The sequence below is a fragment of the Vulpes vulpes genome, chromosome 12 (assembly GCF_048418805.1).
Source record: "Vulpes vulpes isolate BD-2025 chromosome 12, VulVul3, whole genome shotgun sequence".
Classification (NCBI taxonomy): Eukaryota; Metazoa; Chordata; class Mammalia; order Carnivora; family Canidae; genus Vulpes; species Vulpes vulpes.
The window spans coordinates 34,745,400-34,760,917 of NC_132791.1; the positions used below are offsets into that span (position 1 = coordinate 34,745,400).

Sequence of the window (15,518 nt, forward strand, 5' to 3'; positions counted from 1 at the left end):
AAAAAAAAGAATTTATGTTGTGAAATGTAGCTCTGAGGATTCAGGAAGTTTTGGGTTCCATGGTTCATAATGGTGTGCATCTCCTGAATTGTCCTGGAAAGAAACATGAATTAGGTGCTTTACAGCTATATAAAACAAGATGTGAGCTTTTGTGGAACCTACAAAAAGGAGTTATCTGAGGGCAGGGACTGAGTGGCTTTTCTTCAGCTTTCTTTTATAGTTGGCAATAAGTCAGGACAATTGATTTCCTGCCCTTGCCCAGAATCCACACATGGGTGTCAGGGTCTGTCCAACCCTCTGCCAGAAGCTATATCTGACCTTTGTGCTCTAATCCTTACATGATCGATGAAGGCCACAGTGGCAGAGCCATGTGTATGGATCTCCTACTGGAGCCCGCTATAAGAGTAGGGACATGCCCCAGGACATTTGCAGGATGCCGCTTCTCTGGATGGCCTGGAAGTAACCCTCAGGTGTGAGAACCCTGTGCTGATGGATCTAAGAGTGGGGTTATGGGCCGAGTCTTAGACCTCCATGCTCACTACTGGAGTGGCAAAAAGTGGCACATTCCCATCAAGAAGACCCTCTACCAATGGTGACTCCATAAGGCATCTTGATCTATGTGTTTTACATATGTAATTTTACACTCTCACATGTTTTAGAACTGCTACACCTTGGGAGGCCACTGATACCAACCTCTTGCTTTTACAGGAGTGACTGTTTATAGAGTTTAGGTTACTTGCTAACCTCTCTAAGCTTTGGTTTTCTAGGAAATGAAAACTTTAGTGATGGGAAAAAGAAAGACCGAGCACTTCCACTTTGTCACAGGTAAATGCTCTCCCACATCATCTCATTTAATCTTTACAGTGACCTTGTAATATAGTTATTATTGATTGCTTCCATCTTCCAGAGAAGGAATGAAAAACAGATTGTCTCTCACCCAGATTTCCACAGTGGTAAGTTAGTAAGTGATGGATAAAGGGTTTGAGGTCAGTTGTGTTGCCTACTTCCACTCAACATTTGTTCACTTTGCCATTCCACAAAGAAAAGATTTGTTTTAGAAATTCTTGACTTGGTGTCTTAAGGAAAAATCTCTGGACAAGGACACGCTCCCACTGTAGTAGGTGAATCGGGGTTGACTGCCCTGACTTATTGTTTTGCTGGTCCTGCCCGCTGTGGAGGAGACCACAGAATTCTCTGAGAAATAATAGCTGACAATTATTCATGATCCAGAGCTTAGGCTTTGTTCAAAGCATTTTCAATGAGTAGAAACACATTTATTTCTCTCAATGACCCTGTGAAGTAGGTATTATCCTAATTTGGCAGGTGTGGAAGCTGGGGCTGGGTGGCTTATGGGACTTGTGCCATTCAGTCGCTCAGCCTCCATCAGAGCAGAGATCTGAGTGGCACCATTGTCACTTCAGCAACCCTGCTCTTGACTGCCTTTGTCATACTTCAGCTCCTCATGGTCTCTTGCATTATTTATCGAGCACAGTTTGCCTTGTGTTGCTAGAGATGGGGGCCCTCAGGGCTGACAGTGATAGAAGTTAAGATTGGCAGGAGGAAGCAGTATCTGGGTCTCTCTTGTCATTCCAGACACCTGGCCAGCCCGGAAGTGCAGAACAAGGAAATGACCATTAAAAGCCCAGGATGAGAAGAGGGAAGATCTGTATCTCTCAGCAAGATTTGAAGTTTACTCAGAGCCTTCATTGTACAGGGTCTTGATGGAGCACATCCAGGATGGTACAGGGAGAGGAGGAGGAGGTTTACTCCCTACAACAATGGAAGTGTTCAGGGTGGGCTTTGTCCTAAGTGGCACCAAGGAACATTGCAGAAGTCTTCATAAGGGGACACATATTATAGGGCAAAACTAGTGCTGGATTATGCTCTGCTCTAGAGGGCATCATTCATTCAGATAGAAATGTAGGGCACCATGATTCAAGAGCTGCCAAGCACATGGAGCCCATCATGAAGGAGGCCTCTGGAATTTTGCAAGTGTTCTAGATTCTCACTAGGACACATGTGACCTGAACTATGAAGAATCCTTCCCCTCAGTTTCCTCCACCCAGGTCTTCAGCTTATAGGCTTGTAGGCCCCCACGTTAACCTCAGAATGAATCATTAGTGAAGGAAGGAAAAATTCATGTGAATTCTAGAATTCATGAGCTGGAGAATGGGTTGGGTCTTAGGTTATGGAGAAGACCCAGTGTTACCAGGGGTGCAGATCCTTACTGACAGGAAGCAATCCATGAAGCTCCTCATACCATTTATCCATCCATTTACTCAACTCTTACTTGTTCACTGAGTGAATATTTGTGGACATCTACGAAGGGCTGCTCTGCTGGGGACTGGGGAAGAGGATAAAAAGGTTATAGTTCCTATTCTCAATATTAGAAAAAAAAATGAAAACCAACTCTGTTGAGTAGAAAGAGACATATGACAGAAGGGAAGTGTACAAACTCCAAGGTGGACATCAATGAGGGTGTGAGGAAGGTAGGGAGTGGGTGGAGGATGGGCAAGAACATTCCAGCAGAGAGTCCATTATAAGGGAGCCAGGGTGAAACATCCCTGTGGTGGCTTCTAAAAAGATCTAGCTTGGTGGTTTCCATTTTATACAGGCTCGTGTGATAGGGCTTTGTAAATGGAAAACAGCCAATTCCTAGCTTCAGGTATTAGACGACTGTTTCTGGGCTGTGCAGAGGTAAAGATCCTTTCCTGGTAGACAGCAGAGTTACAGGTGGCTCAGGACTGGTGGCCGGCAAAGCTGTCAGCAATCCTGAAAGATTCTAGTTGACAAGTTCTTGAAAAATTACTTTTGATCCAACAATGGCCACCTTCCTTTATTAAGCAATGTGCTAAGTGCTTTACATAAATTATCTCTGACCCTCACAAAAAGCCAAGGAAGCTTTATTCACAGATGAAGAAATGGAGTGGCCTGGAAATAATGGACTTGCCATGGTTGCACCGGCAAGAAAATCCAAAACCAAGATTCAACTCTTTATGGCCCCCAATGGGACCCTTCTCCTCTGGGAGGGTCAATTTCACTTTCCTGTAAGTAAAATTCAGCATAAGATGGGAGCAAGGTTGGTCGGAGAATAATGGTACTACAGGCTTATTTGTCCTCTTCCTAGCAGTTCAGAGGAAATGTGATCAGAACAACGCTAGTTTTTGTTCATGGGGTGATTAAATGATTTGGTGTTCTCTCTGTTTTCCAAAATGGCTAGGCTTTACTATACTGATATAAAACAGTAAAGTTTACATGAAAAAGAAAATACAATTATGACAGTATTTTAAATCCTGACCTACATCTTAGAAGTTTCCAAAAACTGAAATTGAGAATTGAGATCTAATTATATTTAGCCAAAGATCTCTGCTGTAAGAAGAGATGTACCTCTCCAACTCCTAACTTTACAAGCTTACCAGTTTCCCCTTTAATTCTCTCAATGAGAAAGTTTTCTTTTGAATGGGGACTCTCAGATTTTATAATTACTGGAGATGGTTAAGTTCTAAGTACTATTTCTGGTGACATCCCAAACAACAGGAAGAGGATCTTTTCATCTTCTGGGGAGCTTCCAGGGGTTTTCTTCAATACCCACTCACCTCCCATGCTGGGGGAAGGAGCACTGTGGATGTATTAAAAACAAAGTTTTATTGAAAAAAATTTTTGGTTGATGATATTTTCATCTTCCTATGGTAGTATCATTAGAATTTTTTCCCAGGGCTTCGGTGGTTACTTTGTCAAAATAGTTAAGAAAGTATTCAAATGTATTGGTTTTCTATTGTTGCTATAACAAAATACCACAAATTTATTGACTTAAAATACAAATCTGTTATTTTATAATTCTGGAAGTCAGAAATCTAAAATGGGGTCTTACTGGGATAAAAATCAAGACATCAGTAGACCTGTGATTCATTCTAGAGGTTCTAGGAAAAAAACAATTCTTACTTTTCTTAGTTCTTGGAGGCCACTCACATTCCTTGGCTCATGTCCCTCTTCCTTTATCTTCGAAGACAGCAGCATTGTATCCCTCTGACCATTCTTCCACAGTCACATCTCCCTCCGACTCTCTTCTGACTCCTCTTGCACTTTTCTAGGGCACTTGTGATTATGTTGGAACAACCCAGATAATCTAGGATAATTGTCCCATCTCATGGTCCTTAATCATATCTGCAAAGTCTCTCGTTATGTAAGGTAACATATGCACACGCTCTTGGGATTAGGACACGGACGATTTTGGGGGACCATTATCCTGTGTATGTGTGTGTGTGGTAGGGGAGGAGATTGGGGAGGGGGAAATTATAATGCAAGAGTTTTAAGGCACAGAAACCATGGATGTATTCGCAGTCCTCAGATTGTTCTTCCAAGTCAGTTGAGGATCTTCCTGGATGGCCTCCTTCTTAAATTACTCACAACTAAAAAAAAAAAAAAAAAAATTACTCACAACCAGAGTTTATGAACTGAGGCCCCATCCCAGGGTCATAATGAACACTGTTTCTCTGTGATATAGATCCAATGGGCCCACTCATTTTAGGAAAAGAGGCCCAGGGGAATGTAACCATCATTAAGGGTTTGCTATGCGTCAGATTATTTTTCATTTTTACTCAACTGTCATGACAAACTGATGAATTGAGCACTTTTGCCCTCATTTTACAGATGAGGAAAGTTGAAGATGTTAAGTAAACTGGCCAACTTAAAGCCAGTAAGTGGCAGAGCTGGGATTCAAACTTCATTCAGTCTGTTTTAAATTTGGCTCTCTTTCCACATTTCCATACATGCTGTTTCCCAGAGGCCAAGTTCACACTGCTAGCCTACGGCAGGAACATAATTCTAATACCAGTGGGTTTTTTTGTTCTCTGCTGTATTAATACATCTGGCATGATTAGATTACTCTACCGGTATAGAGTAAGCCAGCCATAGAAGTATGCGAGGCTCTTCAGCTTGGCTAACAGCTCTAACAAGGTAGACTTTAATCTCTGGAGCTTAAAATTGCTAAAAAGGTTAGGTGGGTGTTTCTTCTATTTTTGTCTGCTTATAAGTCTCTTAACTTTGAAGGATATTTAACCATACTACGTATTTACTATTAATTGCAATTAGGATCAGCCTGGTCATGTATAGGACAGACCAGGAGACTTGGGAGAATTTCTAGGTATTGAGTAGAGGCTGAAACAGTAAACCTCAGAAAACCCACAACCAATTTTAAAACCAAGTTGATAGAGCCTCTAATTTACACTAGCTGAAAGTGCTGAATCCTCTGATAATCTAAAGTGATTAAGCTTTTGGTAACCAAAGGCAAACAGAAGAATCTTTTTATTATGTAAAGAGAACAAAACAACACTGCTGTACATACATGCACCTTAGGGAAGTGTGTGTGTGTGTGTGTGTGAGAGAGAGAGAGAGAGAGAGAGAAAGAGAAAGGGGGGGAGGGAGGGAGAGTGTTTTGGGGTTTTATTTTTTTCTTTTCAGTTTCTTTTCTTTCTTCCCTTTGGGAGCCATGTCATGCTCAATGGGCACAACAGGAGCAAATAAAAATAAGAAGAGCCGCAAGCTTGTTTGGGATTCATCAACTCCCGGTTGCCTTTACTACCTGGGTGAGGTAGAGGAATCATCGACAGACTCATCAGAAAGCCCTCACTGAATGCCCAGCTCTAGAAAATTTGAACCTAGGCTCTCCCCTGCACACAGGAATGACACAGCTGGATTTGCAAAACCACAGAATTTTTAACCGCTGATGACAGAGCCTGTGAGGTGGGAAAAGCAAAGAGAAGCCTCAGGTGAACAGAGGAGCTACAAGGTGGGGGTTGAGCAGAAGACACAACAGGGAAAGTGTAAGGCTCAGTTGCTAAAGAAGAGAGAGAGAGAGAAAAATAAGTTAGAAGGTATAGGAGCAGACACCCCACTTCTGGAATGATGGCAAAGGCTTGGCAGGAACTCTAGACTTTCACTGTGTCGCTTTTGAAGTTCTGGAGAATGTACCACGGAGCAGCAGCTTAGCAGGTAGGACATAGCCAAGCAAAGTCAACTGCAACAATAAGTTTCACATTTGAAACCATTTCCCCCCGCCCAAGCCATTTGTCTTGAACTTCCCCCTCATTCTTTCATTCTAAGGTTAGCCAACAATCAAAGTTTGGGCTCGACCTGCTTTCTGAAATACAAGAATAGTGTGTCAGATTAATAGAATATGGCAGAAATGACCTTGGGTCAGTTTCAAGGACCAGGTCTTAAGATACTTCTACTTGCCATCTCTTGGGACTCAGTCACTGTGCTGTGAGGAAATCCAAGCAGCCCCTTAAAGAGGCTCACACGAGAGAGGAACCAAAGTTCCTGGCTCATAGCCCCAGCTGAGCTCCTTGCCAACAGCCAACCATGCGAGGGGGCCACCTTGGAAAGGATTCCTCGAGCCGCAGATGAGCTGCCCCGCTGATGCTGTGCAGATCAGATATGCCTGGTCTCCTCTGAGGTCTTCCCAGATTGCAGATTCATGAGAAAGATAAAGAACTGCTGTTTGAAGCCACTGTTTCAAGGACTGTTGTTAGCAGCGGTTTGTTGGACAGCAATAGACACCAAGAACAAAGGACACCAGGCTAAGCAAGGGAGGGAGCTCTATCCCTTAGTGCCCCTTCCCATGGCAGACATTAATTATCAGCCACCAAATGTTTTGCCTCACCGAGCCCAGAAACCTCAGCAGCAGTACCCCGGGCAGTCATTACCAAAGGATCAGAGAGGATATGAAAAATGAAGCTCTTTGTCATCTCTGGGCTAAGTGGTGACTGGCTGAGAAGTATGATACAGATATTAAATGTGCCAAGCCCCGAACTTGGGAGTTCTTTTGGTCACATTCCAGTCTAGCGAGACAGTAACAGGCTGCCTTCCAGGAGCCTGCTTAGAACCTCATTGCATCAGAAGACCAAGAGTTGCTACTTTGGCCTGTTTCATGGCTCACTAGTGGAGGTCATTACATGGAGGTCACTAAGTGGAGGTCACTAGGCTCCAAAGATGAATGCATTTGCCATTCTGCTCCATTCATCACCTGAAATGGACTAATGGGTGTCTGAGGGGTTATGCCCAAATGACCCTATGAGTAATCATCTGTATTGTCTTCTAGGGATACCCCATCTCCATCATACCTCGCAGGGGAGCTGACATGCTGATGTGAAGATATTTGTCAAATGGATGTGGCCGAGGGATGGGGGTCAGCCCTCTTCATTTTCTCCCACTCCCCAGCTCTTAGGACAGAGCCTGGCACACAATGGGTGCTAAACAAATGCTCATTACATTGATTTCGATGGCATTATTTCCAAAATAGTTGCTTGATGAACAAGTGGAATCTCTCTCCCTAAAAAATATCAACTCCAAACAGAAGCATAATAGAGCCAGAGCTCAAAGCAAAATTATTCACAAATTCCAAGTGCCTCAATCCATGGGTTTTAATGAAAGTCATTCTGCAGTTGAGAATGTTGTAGTAATTACAGGCAAGCTAATGTCTCTGCCATATGGTTTGAAAGCAGGTCTGAATTTTGAAAGCCACTATCAGCATTTTTATTTTCTGCTGCTGCTTCTGAGCCCCACCCCCTGCCTGCCTTTGTCTCTCCCTCTCTCTCTCTTTTTGCTTTTAGCGCTTTCAACCTCATATTCCCTCTCTCCCACACAACTCTCTCTCTTTGGCCTCCCTTCTTCAAGCTCAAGTCACAGTTTTAAAGCCTTTGATAGGAAACCTCCAGTAGTTCTGAGAAGTAATTGCAGTGCCCAGACTGGGTCATGACATAGCATTGCCTGTCCTGACCCACTTGCCGAGAAAGAGGATCAAGGATGTTCTGACCCCTTGTGAATTGGCCATGTCACTTCATCCCTCAAGTGTGGTTGCATGATTGAAGGAAAAAGACTCCAATTAATCTCTCTGCCACTGCATCACCCCGGTGCATTGGTTCTCAACCCTGGCTGCTCAGAGAATCACTCGAGGAGTTATTAAGAGTGCAGAAGGCTGGACCCCACCTCTTAATTGGTTTGGAATAGAGTCCAGACTGTCAGACCAGCCAGCATCTCCCCAGAGGATTCTAACATAGAGCCAGGGTTAAGAACCCCACCCTAGAACCTTAGACTTAGATAAACAGCAGTGGGATCTAATCTTTCTTCTTGTGTCTTCCTGTTACACTCTGAAGTGAGACAGTGCAAGCAAGCAACACCAAAGAAATGCCAAATTAAAAGGCATCCACTCACTTAGAGGCAGCTAGGAAATGAAATAATGACACATCTGTTTGACTCAAAACTCATTCACAAATGACTTGGTAACATTTCCATAAAAGCCCTTCCAAGCAGGCTGAGCTGGAGTTAATCTCTTTTTGCAAATGGGACCTTAGATACTCAGATCATAGGGTAGGCATGCCTACTCTTAGGTCAGGGCTCTTTTGGGCTGTATCACACCTGTTCCCTTTGCCCAACTCCTAGGGTCAAGACTTCCTTCCAGCCTGCCCTAAAATTCTTAGAAGGATAATTGCTTTGGGATAGACTACAAATGTCACTGTTATTCTTCCCTAGAAGGCCACCAGGCTGGAGTCTTTCCTCAGTAGATTAGCTGATGAGATTAGCTGCCATGGAAGGCCAGAGAGCCTTGGGGCAGCAATGAAGGTAGGGTGCTCAGGAGCTCCTAGGGAAGCTCCTGCCATCAAGTCAGGTATAACAGAAGGCCAATAGATCTTAGAGCTGGAAGAGAGTCTATGGTACCAACAGTGGGAGTAGGGTCTCCTATTTTCAGAGGCATCCTTGCTGATTTCAGGCTAGGGTTTGAGATACAGCCACGGATATGGAAGAAGGAAATAACTACTGTTTGGTAGTAAAAAAAGAAGCAAAAATAAATTTAACTCCCCCAAACTTGAGGTGTTTTTGTTGTTGTTTGTTTTGCCATCAGGCTGCTTGGGCCTCAATATCCTTTATGTGTAAAAGGAAGGTAATTCCACCTTTGCTGGAGGTCTCAATGTTCTGGGAATTAAATGAGATTATATATGTGTGTTCTTGGGGGAAAAAAATCACAGTGCTCTGCCCCTGTTAGGCAATTTTATGGAGACAGGGACATGATCTATTAGAAGGATGTGCAAACTAGCTATCAAAAGCCTAGTATGGCCTCCCTCAATCTCTTGCTGGTCTTTAGACAACAGACAAAATAATCAACTGCTTCCTTTTCTGTAGGACAGAATGGTGGCAGGGCTATCCCTAAAGGTAGGACACCCCAATGGAGAAACTCATGGGAGAAGTACAAACTATTAATTGCTATATAAATGTGAAGTAGTATTAGACTTATGATCCAGATGCCTTTACACACTCACCCTTTTGACTGAATACTGCCTCATTCGTGGACTTTGAGCACTTCAAAATGACCTTTAAAATGATCTTATTGTTCACAGCCATCTACTTTGATTTATAATATGAACACAGTATCTTGTAATCTCTGTGGCTGGCTTGCTGATATCTGTTCCATCCCAAATATCCCAAATAAGCTTTGTGCCTAAGCTATCCATGATAATGCCATTCTCTTTGCCAATGATTGATCTAGGAATGTGCAGGCAATCGAAGTCCTGGTCAGTGAAGCATGTGACAAATTCAACTGGGGGCTTCTGGAAAAGAAGTCCTTACTCCCAGGAGACAGAGTGAATATAACCCCACTCTACCTCTGGTCACTGTGGTGCCTGGCTGGGATGCATCTTGAGTCTATGTGGCAAGCTGCCTTATAGCACAACTAATACACAGTGGCAGAGTGAAGGCAGCAAGAACCTAAGACTCTTTGAGAATCATGGAGCCAGAAACCATCCCTAGAGCCATCCTACCTCTAGACCTTTATTTAAAAAAAAACAACACTTTTTTTGCTTGTCAGTTTGAGAAGGTTTTTAAAAGTTGCTATATTTCTGGGGCAGGGGGTGGGTGGGAAGCTGGGTGGCTTAGTTGGTTAAGCATCTGACTCTTGGTTTTGTCTCAGGTCATGGGATTGAGCCCTGTATCGGGCCCAATGCCCAGCCAAAGATTCTTTCTCTGTGCCTCTCCCCCCTCTAAAATTATATATATTATATAAATATGTATATTTATATAAATACAAATATATTATATAAGTATAAAATCTAAAAATATATGAATATATAATAAAATATAAATATAAATAAATAAATATATATATATATATATATATATATATATATATATATAAATTGTGTGGTCCAAGATATCTTAACTGATAAACCTTACAGTTGTAATCACTAGAATCATGTAAAAATAATGTTATATTAGTTCTTGATACTTTCCTTATTGTCTCTTTGTGAAAAATAACTCCTCTCCTATTACAAAAATGCTGATTGTTAATGACTGTAGAGTTGGCCAATACAGAAATGTTTAATGAATATAAATCATATTAGCTTTCTACTGGAGAAAGCCTCCGCTAACATTTTGATCAATTTCTCCTTGTTTACATTAACCTATTTTACTTGCTGGAACAGATTGGAGAGGGAGGGAGGAAACTCACAATAGGATTTACTGGACTCGTGTCCTTATTTTAGAAGGAATGCAGAAAAAGGGATAAGGGTATAGGGGAAGTCTGGGAAACCTTGTTAGGAGGAAATACCAAAGAGTATCAGAGGTTTGGTAAGAGAGGAAAGTGGAGAGGAAATTCTTGGATAAAATGTAACCTTCAAGATTTTCCCCAAAGGTTGGTGGTGCACCCCCTCTGTGGCTTTTCTCATCATGTTACTGAAGAAGGGGTCTTTCCTTTTCCACTATTTTTCCTTCCCTGTGGGCTAAGCCTGGCAGAAACCAACCCCCGACCCCTCTGTGTCTGGAGTAGGTGAACACTGGAGTCAGTTGGCGCCTTGCATATTTTGAGCGGCTCATCCAGATGCATCTTAGTGATTTCATTAATTGAGGTGAGAGCTGTGCTTCCAGGAATCAGGGCATGAAGCTTAAACGGACGCTCAGAATTTAGAGAAAGGCAAAGATCACAAGACTTGATTGATAGCAGAAGTTGAAAACTGATGGCTTTTGAGCTGTGCATGACCCATACCTGCATTTTATTTAGGCTGTGTAGTATCAAAGAGGTGGGAGATTTTACATGTATGCCCAGATTTAAGACTTTTTAAAATATGAAGATATGGCAGTGTTGAACTAGCATTTCAACATAAGAAGGCATTAATTAAAGGTGACTTATTCAGCACACTCACGTGAGAGGTGTATGCATAACTATTTCCATGACCTGACTGGTCCCTGCTCCAGGGATTGGAGTGTTCATTCTTTAGGGTTTCGTGTCTGAGTGATGGAGAGGTTTCTCCTCACCTGACAGATTTGATCAAGTGGTGATGGGTCCCAAAGGGCTGTGTTGAAAAGATTCTGGGGTTCATTAGAAAAGAACTACTATTGATTGGTGATATCTGCTATGGGCACCAGGTGGGGGCTCATCACCTGCAGTCCAAAGGTCAACCACTGAACATTTGAGCAGATGGTTTATAGAGCAGTGGGGCCAGGCTACCTGCTTTTTGTTTTGTTTTTTAAAAATATTTTATCTGTTCATTTATTTAGAAAGAGAAAGAGTGGGGGAGGAGCAGAGGGGAAAGAATATGGAGGGAGAGAGAATCTCAAGCAGATACCCTGCTGAGTGAGGAGCTTGAGCTCTATCTTAAGCTCACAATCATGACCTGAGCCAAAACCAAGAGTTGGAGGCTCAGCTGACTGAGCCACCCAGGTACCCTGGGCTACGTGTGTTCTAATCTGATTCCACCACTCCCTAGTGCTGCACATGGGAGGGCTGGAAAAACCATAACAAGACTTGCTATTGCTGTTCTCTTGAACTGATCTGGCTCGAAATCCTTCCTGAAGTACGTGCATCATTTAGCAAAATTCGGAAATGGGCCCTCACCCCAAACCACTTGTAACTTTTCTTGGTTTTAGTTTGAGTCACTAAGGACATTCTGTAATACACAATTTTATTTTATTCAAATGTAGAACTAAGTGGGGAGAGGGGTGCAGGAATCTATATAGATCAGCCCAGGTCTGCGTAAGGCTTATTTCCTAATTCAAGAGGTCAAGATTGGGAGTCCGTTCAAGTGCTGTAACCACTCCTTCCTCACTTCCTATTAGATATTATCTTGGTAATATGATAATGGCAGATATTTTCTCAGTGCTTCTCGGTAGTAAAGACTTCAGAGGGATCATTACCTTTAGTCTTTATGATAAACCTGAGAGGTGTTTATTTTCCCCCAGATTACAGATAAGGAAATGGAGGTTCAGGGAATTTAGGTAACATGTCCAATAGTCCATGGCTATAAAATGGCAGAGCGATGATAATTATAATCCTAGCTAATGTTATATTGAGTACTCACTTTGTGCTGGCACCATCCTAAATGTTGACATGCACTATTTCATTTGATCTTTGAGGCAACCAGGTTAGGTAGGCACTTTATTATTATTCATGTATTTATCCCCTGAGAAAACAGGTGCAGAGAAGTTAATCAACTTGCTCAAAGTCACACGACTGGTAGGACTCCTAGGCGGGCAGGCTGACTCCAAGGTCCACTACAATGCTGTCTTTACTTGGAGCATAGGACTGTGGGTGGGGGTCTGAGCCTTTGCTCTGTCTGCCATGCTCCCTCACCTGGGCAGACTGTGGCTGTAAAGCCAACAGCTTCTATGGGGGAGAAGAAGAGACCAGGAGCAGGAAGGACCATGGGCAGATCTCTGGAGGAAACGACTGTTTAGAGGATCTGTTATTGTTTATAAAGGTTCTTTAGGAGCTCTTCCATGTAGGTACCTCAGAAAAATAAATGCCAGAAATAGTTATACAAGGATAATACAAATGCATTTGGGTAGTTCATGTGTTCCTGAGAAGAGGGGAAGTTCCGTGAGGCAGAGCCAGAGAAATGCTTTTTTCCTTTTGGGGATTTTTCAATACTATTAGGGCCCTGAGGTAAGACAGAAACATTCTTGACCTGTAAGATCCAAATTGTGGACCAGTGGAAACTCCCACAAGGGTCCATGGCTTCACCCCTGGTCCCAGTCACAGCTACCTCTCAAAAAGTAGCTGCTTAGAAGAATTCATTCCAGCTCAGGAATCAGAAATTGGGTCTCAGAGAAGTTGGGTTTATCAAGAACATCCACCTAGTTGGTGCAAGATCTGGCTCTGGAATCCAGATTTTCTGACATCCATTTCAGTGTTCTTTTCTTCATATATGTGTAGATCTGATCAAATATTTGTTGAGTGTCTGCACTATCCAAGCACTTTGTGTGTAATAGATTCTCATGAGTATGAGATACTCTTATTTCCATTTTACAGATGAGGAAGCTAAGGTTTCAGAAAAGAAAAAAAAAAGAAATTGATCTGTTGATTCTCTGGTGGATGAAGTGGTTAGTAAATGCTCTCAGCTAGGGTGTATATTCATGGAAATGCCTTTTTAGGTCACTGCTGAAAATATATTTTTTAAAGATTTTATTTATTTATTCATGAGAGACACTGAGGCAAGGACATAGGCAGAGGGAGAGCCAGATGTAGGACTTGATCCCAGGACCCCAGGATCATGACCTGAGCCAAAGGCATATACACTCAGCCACTGAGCCATCCAGGCGTCGCTGAAGTATTTTCAATGTAGACATCTACAAAGATTTAATGGGATGATATCTGAAAGCCAGTTGAAGTCCTCAGCCGAAGATGCTATTAAGGTCAAGATAGAAACAGTCTCATATTTTTCTGTGAAAGGAATCTCACCTTATAATTATGCAGCACACTGTGTAATGGTCATCGGGTGCAGAAAAGTGGTACCAGAAAGCTGTGTCCTCTGGAAACAGATAGGGATGCTGGTCCTGTTCTCCCCGTTTAAAGGCTGAGCTAGAGCAGATATTACTCAGAGGCTGTGTTGGGGGCTGGGGTCGTAGGTCTAGAAGTGTTTGGTGTGAATGCTAGGAACCCTCACAGGCTCTCCTGGGGGGCCATGACCGTCTGAGGCATGCCTGGTTGTGCAGATGATACAATGAGGCCAAAACATGGGCCCTGTTCCCGCCCTACCAGTGTTCTTGAACTTCAGGACTGGGTTTCTTCCCTCTCTTCCTGAGAGAGAGCTGCATTCTGTTTACTTAGGGGTAGCCCTTCATTACTGTGGCCTTCCTGTTAAAGTCTGTTGACATAACCGAGATAGGTTTATTTTATTATTTCCTCAGCCTAACACATGTGCTGAATCGTTCATAAGAGTTAAAAATGAACTCTTTCTTCCCGACTGAGTTTTAACATGTTTATAGGGTGTTTTGCTTTAAGGAAAGCCAGTATGAGTAATTGCAAAATTGCAAAAGCAGGCACTTAAGGGGTAAATTATTTGTTTAAGAGAAGGAGTTATCTCCAAGTTATTTTAAAGGGCATGTGTTCAGTTGTGCGATGAAAATTATTTGCTTCACTAAAATTTGATAGACACACTTTGCATTGTGGGTGTTCAGTACGTATTTTGGTGAGGTCACAACTCCATCTCTGACACAGAGCCAGGTATATACGTAGTAAGTGCTAAAGGAATATTTGTTGGATGAATGGATCTGTAAGTGCCAACCCTATTTTTCCAACTATTAATTGGACATCTGTCTTGGTATCCTGCAGCAGTCTCAAAATTACATCTACACGTGACCTAACTTCTTTTCCTTAAATAGCCCATCTTCTCTGTGGGCAGTCTGTGTAGTGAGCATCTAGAGAGACCAGACAAGCTTTGTTTGAATTCTGGCTTCCTCGTTTACTAACGGGACCTCAGGATGTTTACCAAAGCTCCCTTTGCCTCCTTTTCCTCATCTGTAAAGTGGGTAGAGTAGTGGCGCTTACCCCAAAGGGTTGTAGTGAGAATGTAGTGTGGGTCTGGCACATAAGAGTTAAACTCTTGTTTCCTATTTTAGCCAAGCACCTGGTTAGGAACTTTGTCTCAAGCTTACGTCCTCCTCCTTCTGAATCCAATAGGACTTCCCGTCTCTTCGATTTTGTTTGCATTAGCACCGCCATAGTTCAAGGGCTCCCTACCACAAAATCTTGATCTTTCTCTTCCAACACAATCTGTGAAGCCTGGGCTGTTCTTTCACAATGGACTCTTCCTGTCCCTGGGAGGCCATGTTGCTTAGCACAGCCATCCAAGCCTCTGACAAGCTGCTTTAGGGCTCCAGACCCACATTCCCAGCCAGTCTTTGGCCATTCCTTGCCCCTTCCAGTCTCCATCTTCTGACCACATTGGACTCGTGACTGTTCCCGAAGGAGATCACGTGTCCCCTCCCCTTGGCCTTTGTTGCCTGTCTCTGGGATTCCCTTACCTTTGTTTCACCAGCATCATCCAGGTGTAGGTTTCTTGGAAGTATTAATAATCCTTCAGAAACCACTGCTCCTTCATGTATACTCCACACAATCTGACCACCCAACTGGATAACAACATCTACCATCTTGTCCCTCTCCACCCTCCTTACTTCCCTCATTGGTTAGGAGTTCCTTTGGTGCAAGAGCCACGGACCACGAGATTGTTCTCTATTCATTGATTTACTAGGGC

The 15,518-nt window shown here is 42.9% G+C and overlaps 1 long non-coding RNA gene across 1 annotated transcript in view; it reads right to left on the bottom strand.

Annotated features, from left to right (window-relative positions):
- Nucleotides 1–3,768: 3,768 nt before the first annotated feature.
- Nucleotides 3,769–15,518, bottom strand: part of LOC112922013 (uncharacterized) — a 349,135-nt gene continuing 337,385 nt past the window's right edge. Inside the window, exon 7 of the long non-coding RNA XR_011995530.1 lies at nt 3,769–4,409. This is a non-coding gene — a long non-coding RNA (uncharacterized lncRNA). The remainder of the gene's footprint in view (nt 4,410–15,518) is intronic.